Here is a 12,217-nt window from a genome sequence, read left to right as displayed (position 1 = left end):
GTCAAAAGATTCAAGATCTGTTAAACGAAAACTTACTTGTTATGCGGGATGGGATGTGGAAAGGGTTTGCCGCGGCGCCTGGACATTAGATATATTCAATAAGATGGTCAACTGTGGTGATGATGGTTGTGATCTGAACGAGGCCGTTGACCTGCCTGTGCTTTGGTTTTCACTTTGAGTGGCAGCTTCTGACGCGGGACCGTGATAAATATTTATTGAAGGTGACGTGGGTGGTTCTTTGCCATACTTGCTAAGGGCAGATATTTGGCTAATTTTGAGCTAAACAGGAGAGACAATCCCAACTCAAAATGGCTGCGTGATGAGGAATCCTATTAGGTTTGGGATCTGCTGCCAGACTGCCTGGGTTTGAATCCTGCTCCAACACTTATCAGCTATGTCCTTGAGAAGGTAGCTTAACTTCTCCAAACTTCAACTTCCTTACTTCTCAAATAAAGACAGTAATAGCACCTACTTACGTTGGTTGTTGTGGGGATTAAATTAGAAAAGTGTTAGCAATGGTTACTAGCTAGGAAGCCGTTGCACACAGTTGTTAAGCTGTGTGTGTCTTTAATGTGCAGAGATGCTGTCACCACTGCAGGCGTTTTTCACTCTTTCACTGAACTAATGTTTGCTAAGAGCCTCCCATGTACCAAGCCCCATGCCTGGGATGGTGCAATGAGTAACATCACAGGCCAAGTCTCTGGCTGGAAAAACAAATGAGAAGCAATTACAAAAGGCTGTGGACTTCCCTGCTGGTCCAGTGGTTAAGAATCTGCCATGCAATGCATGGGACGCGGGTTTGATCCCCGAGAACTAGGATCCCACATGCCACGGAGCAATTAAGCCCTCAAGAAGCAACTAATGATGCATGCTCCGGAGCCTGTAAGCCACAACTAAAGAGCCTGTGTGATGATGTCATGTGCTGCAACTAAGATCCAATACAGCCAAATAAATAAATATTGAAAAACAAATGAAAGATTTAAATAAATGAAAAAAAAAAACACAAAAACGGTGTGATGAGCAAGGAGCACGTGGGAGCAGGCGTTGCTGGTGGAGGAGTCGACTGAGAGCCAGGGAAGTCCATCTAAACTAACACTTGAAGAATAAATACTGACGGATTCCATCGAGGTGGAAGAGCAGAGAAGAGTATATGTGGAAAGCTCTAGACACGAGAGAGTTAACTTTAGCTGAGTTGGAATGGGATAAAGAGTGCAGATTTCTTTTTTCTTAAATGAGATTAGTGGGTAAGTAAGAGCCAAGTGGTTGTGAGTTTTGTAATAATTGTTTGCTTTTATTTAGTTTATTGAAGTACAGTTGATTTACAGTGTTATGTAAATCCCCTCTGTACAGCAAAATGATTCAGTTATACATATACAGCCTATACATATATAGGAAATGGCAACCCACTCCAGTACTCTTGCCTGGAGAATCACATGGACAGAGGAGCCTGGCGACTGCAGTCCATGGGGTCGTTCAGAGTCAGATGGGACTGAAGCAACTTAGCAGCTTACATATATAGACATTCATTTTCTTAGTCTTTTCCATTATGGTTCATCACAGGATATTGAGTATAGTTCCCTGTTCCATATAGTAGGACCTTGTTATCTACCTATTCTGTATAGAATAGTTTGCATGTCATAATTGTTAAGTTTTAAAGCTTTGCACCTTTAGTAGCCATCCAAGTGGAGATGTTGGAAAGAATATATGAATTTAAGGTCTGGGAGAGAGGTCTGAGCTGGAGACATAAATTTGGAGTTATCAGGATGTGGATAGACAGTCATGGGACCATTGAGATGATTCAGGGAGTGAGCACAGAGAGAGGAGAGGCCTAGAGTCAGGGGACTCCAAAGTTAAGGGCTCATGGAAGAGAGGAAGACCCAGGTTCCTCTGATCCTCCCAACTACCCTAAGATGAATCATGGCTCTGATCCCCTTTCTACAGCTGAGAAAGCTTCAGGCAGAGTGTAAGTAACTTGCAGAAAGTCATGTAAGGAGATGAGTTGCAGAGCTGGGATTCAAACGCACAGGGAGGTCTAGGCCATGTGCATGAAGGTGCCTGCCTCCTGTCTCTCCAGGAGTCTGAGAGCCCACTGTGGGAGGTTAAGTGGGACAGTGAAAGGCCTTCAGACTTCCATTTCAGAGACACCGTGCTTACAGATGAATTTAGGCAAGGCCAAGCTTGGGGGAGGGAGGTCACTTAGATACTGCAGTAATCCACAGGAGAGATACTTGTGATTGCAGACAGGGTGGGGAGTTGGAGAGAAGTGAACAAATCCCAGTGACAGGTAGAAGGATAGAGATCCTGATTGAAACTAACTGGGAGTGAGTAGTGTGGAGAGTAGGCATCAAAGATGATTCATAGGTTTCTGATCTGGGCAACCACATTGATGGAAGTGTCATTAGTTGAGATGGGGAATCCTTGGAAGAAAGGCACCCTGAGGGCAGGAACAGTTGGTGTGAATTCAGTCATAGTGATGCCCAGGGTCACAAATAAGCCAACACTAAATATTTGTTGAGTCAAATCAAACAACACAGACTTTGAATGTATTTGCATAATACATTCCAATGGTTTTAAGAGAGACCACAGGAAATCCTAGGCAAATAGTGAATCTATTTCATGATTAAAAAAAAAATCTCCAGGAAAAGATTTTCTGAAGCTGCCACTGATTAACCATTCTAGTGTTTAACGGGTCTCACTGCTGAGAAATTTTCTATGAATGCCATAAAAACCAATGCCAACCCTCCTACACTGTTGGTGAGAATGTAAATTGATACAACCATTTTGGAGATACAACCATTATGGAGAACAGTACGGAGGTTCCTTAAAAAAACTAAATATAGAACTACCATATGATCCAGCAATCCCACTCCTGGGCATATACTCAGAGAAAAACCATAATTCAAAAAGATACATGCACCCTAATGTTTATTGCAGCACAGTTTACAATGGCTAAGACATGGAAGCAATCTAAATGTCCATCAACAGATGAATAAAGATGTCGCACATATATACAATGGAATATTACTTGGCCATTAAAAAGAATGAAATAATGCCATTTGCAGCAACAGGAATGGATCTAGAGATTATTGTACTAAATGGAGTAAGTCAAAGACAAATATCAGGTGATATCACTTACATGTGGAATCTAATTTGAAAAGATACAAATGAATTTATTTAGAAAACAGAAATAGACTCACAGATCTTGAAATCAAACTTATGGTTTCCAAAGGCAGAATGTGAGGGAAAGTGACAAATTAGGTGACTGGGAATGACATACAGATCACTTCAGTTCAGTCGCTCAGTCACGTCCAAGTCTTTGCAACCCCATGGACCGCAGGATGACAGGATTCGCTGTCCATCTCCAGCTCCTGGAGCTTGCTCACATTCATGTCCATCGAGTCAGTGATGCCATACAACCATCTCTCACCCTCTGTCGTCCCCTTCTCCTCCTGCCTTCAGTCTTTCCCAGCATCAGGGTTTTTCCCAATGAGTCAGTTCTTTGCATCAGGTGGCCAAAGTATTGGAGTTTGGAGATTCAGTATCAGTTCTTCCAAAACATATTCAGGACTGATTTTCTTTAGGATGGACTGGTTTGATCTCCTTGCAGTCCAAGGGACTCTCAAGAGTCTTCTCCAACACCACAGTTCAAAAGCATCAACTCTTCAATGCTTAGCTTTCTTTATGGTCCAACTCTCACATCCATACATGACTACTGGAAAAACCATAACTTTGACTAGATGAACTTTTGTCGGCAAAGCATTGTCCCTGCTTTTTATTTTTATTTTTTTCAAATCAAGAGTTTTTATTGTCTCTTTAAAATATCACAACTGAGTCCATAGAACCATCTGCTATCTTGTTTCTGCAGCAGGATCACTGAGATCTTATTCATCAGCCTGCTGAACTGTTCCTTTTTCAGAAACATAGATACCATCCAAAATTTTCTGATATCCTTGTTTTTAACTGTGGTGGCTTGCTGAATCAAAGCAGCTGAATTTGATACAAGTTCAATGTCATTTCCTTCAAGAATCAACTCATCTTTCTGGGCTTGAGATACTAAACAGGCAACCCCTGGCCTCATTCAAACCTTGCGTATGTATTTTTCACCCCCAAAATTTCAGATTTCCACAAGAGAACCATTCTCATGAATAACAACGTTGATGGGGAAGTGGGCATACACCGACCTCATCTTGTAACGGAAGCCCAGTGTAACACCATTGATCATGTTCTGTACGTGACTACAGATTGTGCCAACAGTGGCCAGTTCCTTTCTGTTTCCCCACCATTTGTCAACATGGAGCCTCTTCTTTTTCTTTCCAAGGAGACTGAGTTCTACATTGATGTGATTGAAGTCCCTCTGCAGGGTGCCTCTGGGGCCCTTCATAATAACTGTCCATCCCTTCAAGGTAATGTCGACATTTTCTGGGATGTCGACAGTCTGATTGCTGAGAATGGTCTTCATTCTTACAGTAGATGCGGCAAAGAGCTTGTCCCTGCTTTTTAATGTGATATCTAAGTTGGACATAGATTTTCTTCCAAGGAGCAAGAGTCTTTGAATTTCATGGCGGCAGTAACCATCTGCAGTGATTTTGGAGCCCAAGAAAATAAAGTCTGTCACTGTTTCCATTGTTTCCCCATCTATTTGCCTTGAAGTGATGGGACCGGATGCCATGATCTTTGTTTTTTGAATGTTGAGTTTGAGGCCAGCTTTTTCACTCTCCTCTTTCACTTGCATCAAGAGGCACTTCTTCTTTGCTTTATGCCATAAGAGTTTCCCTGGTAGCTCAGTTGGTAAAGAATCTGCTTGCAATGCAGGAGACCCCAGTTCAATTCCTGGGTCGGGAAGATCCCACTCCAGTATTCTTGGGCTTCCCTTGTGGTTCAGCTGGTAAAAAGTCCACCTGCAGTGTGGGAGACCTGGGTCCGATCCCTGGGTTGGGAAGATCCCCTGGAGAAGGGAGGGGCTACTCATTCCAGTATTCTGGCCTGGAAAATTCCATGGAGTGTATAGTCCATGGGGTTGCAAAGCGTCAGACACGATTGAGAGACTTTCACTTTTCTGCCATAAGGGTAGTGTCATCTGCCTATCTGAGGTTACTGATTTTCTCCTGGGAATCATGATTCCAGCTTGTGCCTCATCCAGCCCAGTGTTTCTCATGATGTACTCTGCATAAAAGTTAGATAAGCAGAGTGACAGTATACAGCCTTGACGTACTCCTTTCCCAATTTGGAGCCAGTTCGTTTTTCCATGTCCAGTTCTAACTGTTGCTTCTTGACCTGCATACAGATTTCTCAGGAGGCCGGTAAGGTGGTCTGGTGTTCCTGCCTCTTTAAGGATTTTCCACAATTTGTTGTAATCCATATAGTCAAAGGCTTTCGTGTAGTCAATAAAGCAGAACTAGATGTTTTTCTGGAACTCTCTTGCTTTTTCAATGATCCAACAGATGTTGGCAATTTGAACTCTGGTTCCTCTGCCTTTTCTAAATCCAGCTTGAACATCTGGGATTTCTTGGTTTACATACTGTTGAAGCCTCACTTGAAGAATTTTGAGCATTATTTTGCTAGTGTGTGAGATGAGTGCAATCAGGCGGTAGTTTGAACATTCTTTGGCATTGCCTTTCTTTGGGACTGGAATGAAAACTGACCTTTTCCAGTCCTGTGGCCACTGATGAGTTTTCCAAATTTGCTGGCATATTGGTGGTGGCACGTGTGGATGGCAGGAGGAAGAGATAAGTGTCAGGGCAAGTATAACTCTGCCATCTTGTGAACCATATCCTGACATACACATACTACTGTATATAAACTAGATAATTGCTAGTGAAGCTCACTCAGTGATGTCCGACTCTGTGACCCCATGGACTATACAGTCCATGGAATTCTCCAGGCCAGAATACTGGAGTGGGCGGCCTTTCCCTTCTCCAAGGGATCTTCCCGACCCAGGCAGTGAACCAGGGTCTCTTGCATTGAAGATGGATTCTGTACCAACTGAGCTCTCAGATAAGCCCAGATAACTGATAAGAACTTACTGTACAGCACAGGGAAATCTACTCACCACTCTGTAATGACCCATATGGGGAAAAGACTCTGAAAAAAATGGATTCAGGGACTTCCCTGGTGGTCCAGTGGCTAAGACTCTGTGCTCCCAGTGCAGGAGGCCCAGGTTTGATCCCCGGGCAGGGAAGTAGATCCCGCATGCCCCAACTAAGAGTTCGAATGCCGCAACTGAAGATCTCACATGCTGCAACTAAAATAAAAAGATCCCAATGTCACAGCTAAGACCCGGTGCAGCTAAATAAATAAAAATTAAGACTTGGAAAGAATAAGGGGAAATGGGCAGAGAGAGTAACAGGCCACATCACATCTTGTGATGTCATCAGGGTGTCTCGAAATGTGCACCTCTTGTAGGGGGCAGAGGTTCTCTGTCACTCCTCGTATTCAGAAGCCCCAGCAAAGCCCTCTCCCGTTCCTGAAACCCAAACCCTGCGTGTCAAGAAGACAGCAAGCAGCATCCCTCTCGCAGCAGCCCCAGGCAGGCCCACTCATTCCCCTCCCCAGGGGCAAGGAATGTGGCACTAGAAAGTGCCTTCCCTATATAACTACCCCCGGAACACCCAACCGTGAGGCCACAGTCACACGTCTGGGGCCTGGGCATCCTACGGCTTGTTAGAGCCCTTCCTCTACTCTCTGCCTACCCTTGGTCTAGATGATGTCATAAGTGTAAGTCTGCTTTGAATGATGTACTCTTTTTTTTTGTTTTTAAGATTTATTTTCCTTTTATTGATGCAGACCATTTTTTAAGTCTTTATTGAAATTTATTACAGTATTGTTTCTGTTTTATGTTTTGGTTTTTTGGCCACAAGTCATGTGGGATCTTATCATCCCGACCAGGGATTGAACCTACAACCCCTGCCCTGGAAAGCAAAATCTCAACCACTGGACCACCAGGGAAGTCTCTGAATGATGAACTCTTAAAAAAAATTTTTTTTGGCTGCCCTGGGTCTTTGCTGCTGCACCTGGGCTTGCTCTAGTTGCAGCAAGTGGGGGCGGGGTGGGGGGCACTGCTACTCACTAGTTGCAGTGACCAGCATTCTTGCCTGGAGAATTGCGTGGACGAGGAGCCCAGCGGGCTACAGTCCATAGGGTCACAAAGAGTCGGACACAACTGCAGCGACCCAGCACGCACACACGGGCTTCTCGTTGGGGTGGCTTCTCTTGTTGAAGAGCATGGGTTCTAGGGCTTGGGGTCAGTAGTTGTGGCTCACAGGCTTAGTTGCCCGTTGGCATGTGGAATCTTCCCAGATCAGGGATCGAACCCATGTCCCCGCATTAGGAGGTGGATTCTTAACCACTGGGCCACCAGGGAAGTCCTGAATGACGTATGCTTGACTGTAGGTACAGACAGACTTTCAGACACACATATCCCATTGCCCACTCGACCTCTCCACTTAGGGGCCGGCCTCACAGACATCTTACTAGGGCAAAAAGGAACTCTGGAGTTTCCCTCCCAAATCTGTTCCTTCCTTCAGCTCTACTTCACCTCCTGTTTTCATCATCTTAGTAAATGACATCAGTGTCCATTCAACTACTCAAACCAATATACATGAATTACCCTTAATTCTTCCTTTATCCTCATCCTCATTGGATCCAGAAGCAAGTCACAAAGATTCTATCTCTAAAGTATATCAGGAATTTGTTTTCTCTCCACCCTCATCCAGGCCGCCATGGACTAAATGACTCTAAACCCCCTCCAGACTGTTCCACACTCATCCCTTCAGTCCATGTTTTTATGTAGCAGCAAAAGTGAGATCTTCAAACTGCAAATAATTACTTGCATCTCAGATCCCTTCAATGCTTCCCTGCTGCTGCTGCTGCTAAGTCCCTTCAGTTGTGTCTGACTGTGTGTGACCCCATAGACGGCAGCCCACCAGGCTCCTCTGTCCACAGGATTCACTAGGGAAGAATACTGGAGTGAGTTGCCATTACCTTCTCCATCAATGCCTCCCAGAGGCTTTCAATCCAAATGCCTTTACCACCTTGCTACAGGCTAAACATTTGCATCCCCTCAAAACTCATGTGTAAAACCCTAATGCCCAGTGGAATGGTATTTGGATGTAGGGCCTTCGGGAGCTGATAAGCCGTGAGCATGTGGCCTTCGTGAACTGGCCTCTCCTGCTGGCAGCGCTGCCAGCAGATTTGCTCTTGGTGGCAGCAAATCTGGCAAGGCCTTTGGGTCTGATGATGCTCAAAGATGTCAAGGCAGCACTTGAACTTTTAGGTCTTACAGCACATGGATGTAACATCTGTTCAAAGGACATGCACATACAGTACCTGTGGGTGGAGTGTTGGCGGGGTGGGGGGGGGAGGTGGGGAGGGAGATTGTTTCATTACATGAGTAAGTGAATGAATTATCAATATTACTATGCTGTGATGGTGTAAGTAAGTACAATATGAGCAAAAAGTGTTAAGGATCATTAAGTAAAATTGAATTTCTACTTTGTTCTCATTCTAAATGGGAGCCAGTAAGATTATGTTCAACTTCATATAACAGAACACTCAAATAATACTAACTTAAACAAGATAGGGGTTTATTTTTCTCTCATTATGGGAAGACAAGAGGTTCAAGATCCAGGGCTAGAATGGCAACTCCACATCAAGGACTCAGGCTTCTCTTAGCTTGCCGCATTCCACTATCAGTATTTCTAGGGCTGAGCTTTCACCTTCATGTTCACAGCATTGTTGCTGTGGCTCCAGCCATCAAACTATACTCCAGGCAGAAAGAAGGAAAGACAAAGAACAAATGGCATGAGCCACTGGAGTTAATTTCCTTTACTGAGCTTTTCCTGAAGTCCCACGTGTGGGCTACTGCTCAGAATTAAGCTAAAAGAAGTCCGGGGAAGGACTTCCCTGATGGTCCAGTGGTTAAGACTCCATGCTCCCAATGCAGGGTTCAATCCCCAGTCAGGGAACTAGATCTCACACACCACAACTAAGAACTGGTACAGCCAAATAACTATTTTTTTTTAAAGGAAGTCCTGGAAGTGTTCTGTTGTGTTTGTTCTTTTAAATTCATGTGTGTTTTTTAGTTTTTTGTGAATTTTAAAAATTGAAGTATAGTTGATTTGCAGTGTTTCCTGAGTAAACTGATTCAATTATATCTGCATGTATATATTCTTTTTCAGATTCTTTTTCATTATAGGTTTTTATAAGATATTGAATATAATTCCCTGTGCTATACAGTAGGTCTCGTTTTCTTATCTATTTAATATATAGTAGAGTGTATCTGGCTTTAGAAAGCTTAAAAACCTGACTTAAAACTCAACATTCAAAAAACTAAGATCATGCCATCCAGTCCCATCACTTCATGGAAAATAGAAGGGGAAAAAGTGGAAGCAGTGACAGATTTTATTTTCCTGGGCTCTAATATCACTGTGGATGGTAACTGCAGCTGTGAAATTATAAACACTTGCTCCATGCAAGGTAAGCTATGGCAAACCTCGACAGGGTTTTGGAAAGCAGAGACATCACTTTGCCAGCAAGGATCCACACAGCTGTGGTTTATCCAGTAGTCATGTACAGATGTGAGAGTTGGACCATAAAAAAAACTAACATTGAAGAATTGATGCTTTTGAATTGTGGTGCTGGGGAAGACTCTTGAGAGTCCCTTGGACTATAAGGAGATTCAAACAGTCAATATTAAAGGAAATCAACCTTGAATATTCACTGGAAGGACTGATGCTGAAGCTCCAATACTTTGGTCACCTGATGCAAAAGAGCTGATGCTGGAAAAGATTGAAGGCAAAAGGAGAAGGCAGCAGAGGTTGAGATGGTTAAATAGTATCACTGACTCAGTGGACATGAATTTGAGCAAACTCTGGAAGACAGTGAAGGACAGGGCATGCTGCAGTCCATGAGATTGCAAGGAGTTGGACATGACTGAGTGTCTGAACAACAAGTGTGTATCTGTTAACCCTAAACTCCTAACATATCTTTCCCCTTGGCCCCCTAGTCCTGGGAATGTTTTCTTCTGGGCACATTACTACCTTCATCCCCCAAAGAGGATTCTGTTTACAAGGAAGATAAGAGACTGGATAGTGGATAGGCAACTAACAGCCTGTCCACAGCCACTGGGAGTGAATAGAGCGGCTACAGTTAATGGATAGACTGGATATTTTAAATCAAGTGTGGAATCGAAGGCCTTTGGGAAGGCCTAGAAAACCGGAAAGCTCCACAAGACGGCTTTGACTTAATCTCCACAAGATAGATTAAAATCAGAAGACAAAAAACATGGCCATAGGAACAAGAAGATTCGGTAAGCAATGGCCAGGGAAAGGTAATGGGTCCAGCTCTGGTCTGAAAGGACTGGTCAGGAACGGCAAGTGGTCACAGGGTCATAAATAGGCACAAGCAGGGGGCCTGACCTTGGCAAGTCACCTAGATAAACTCCTTGGCTTGTCCTGATCTGTAAAATGGGAGGACTGGACTAAATTATCTCAAAGATCTTTTCCAACTCTAAACTTCTTTTGTAACAGCGGTCTTTTTTCTTTTCTTTTTTTTTTAAGGAGTGAAATCTTTCAGACAAATGAAAGCTGACATAGCAAACTGATAAGTCGGAGCTGCTCTGAATGACATAGGGATGGGGAACCCTGGAGTTTTCTCTGCTTGGCCTCAGTTTTAATCCCCTGGCAGCCCCTGAGCCCCCAAAAGCACGTCTCTACATAGCTCCATGTGTAACTTTCATAATATGATGTGTTTATTGGTATAAAGCAGACAGCAGATATAACCGTAGGAAAATTGTTTTCATTTGTTAATAACAATCTTGAACACTTTCTAAAACCCATGAAATTAAATAACCAGAGTTTCAAATAGTGACACTTTATTATGACTCTCATTTGAAATCATGGGGAAATAGGCATCAACTCTCACCGAAAATCTGATCGAATTTCTTCCAAAATTTATTCAGCAGTGTTGGGGGGCAGGGGGAAGGAGCTTGGAGGGTACAGAAAAGTTTTCAGAGCAACATACTTATTATTTTCTAGGTAGCTATTTAGATAAAAATGATTCTCAGAGGAAAAATAACAAACCCTTGCTTTGCAAATACTTGTTTCCTGTGTGCCAGACGTGGCTGCTTCCTGTTTACCACAAGTAATTGCTGGTAACTGGAAGCAAAGACCAAAAAAATGTAGCTCTTGTCAGTCACCTGCTGAACTTCCTTTCCGTTACACTTGTCATACTTTTAACATTCCCAATGTTTTGTTTTTTTTTTTAAGAATGTCTTTCCAAAACATTGATGTATTAAAAAAATAATAACAAGGCATAGTGAGACCTGAAACGCGTTATCCTCACGTCTCCCTCCATTGCGTCTACCCTTTGAGTATCAGATAAAATTTTATGAAAACTCCGAGTATTTTTCCTACCCACACCAAATCTTTACTAAAGCGTGTCTTTCTGTCCATCATCGGTCCACACACCCCAGCTTCGCTCTCTGTCTTCTGCTCCACGCTGGCGATCACCACCCAGCTTCTGCATTTTTCTCCAGGCCAGTATCCGGCCTCTTTCTTGATCCTGCTTTTTCTCTCATCACTGTAACCTTTTTTTTTTTTCTTTGCAGACAGGTCTGGCAAACACCATCTGTTCCAATTTTAAGGTTGCGGGGAGGGATCATAAGTCCAGGGACAATAATCTTCCAACTCCAAATCTCAAACACAGTCAGCCAAAGAAATTTTTTTTTTCTTATTCTTGAATTTAATTTTCACAAAGTTCCTCCACAGTAAAAATAAAGGAAATCCTATTTAGGTATTCACGAAAAGTCATACAAAACCTAAAAAAAAAAAAAAAAAAAAGCTTAATAATCCCTTTAAGTGAGAAGGCTGACCACAGCAGCGGTCATATTGTACTGTGTGGTCTTTTCTCTGGCCAGAAGGCGTCCAGCTGTTGCAAGGCCAGCCCTGAGTCAGTTAACCCACTAGTCCTCACTGCCACAGACAGAGCCGACTCCCAGCTCGACGCCCAGAGCATCCGCGCAGCCCGGCCCGGCCGGGTAATGAGCTCTCGGCTACGGAAGGTGGTGCTGTTGGATCTGAGGGGCGAGCGACGCGGGCCGGGGCTGCGGGAGCAGCGCTGGGAAAGGCTCCGGGGATGCCCAAAGCGAGCTCCCTTAGTTTGGACACCACACTCGAGGGTGGGACTGCTGGGGACTCCGAGAGTTGGAGGTAAAGGCAGA

The 12,217-nt window shown here is 43.7% G+C and overlaps 1 pseudogene; it reads right to left on the bottom strand.

The window, feature by feature from the left end:
- Positions 1–3,881: 3,881 nt before the first annotated feature.
- On the bottom strand, positions 3,882–4,459 carry LOC136176811 (large ribosomal subunit protein uL6 pseudogene; annotated as a pseudogene).
- Positions 4,460–12,217: the final 7,758 nt, after the last annotated feature.

Source organism: Muntiacus reevesi, chromosome 10, assembly GCF_963930625.1.
Source record: "Muntiacus reevesi chromosome 10, mMunRee1.1, whole genome shotgun sequence".
Taxonomy (NCBI): domain Eukaryota; kingdom Metazoa; phylum Chordata; class Mammalia; order Artiodactyla; family Cervidae; genus Muntiacus; species Muntiacus reevesi.
The sequence above is the reverse complement of the archived record's forward strand: the minus strand, read 5'-3'. Positions and strand labels throughout refer to the sequence as shown.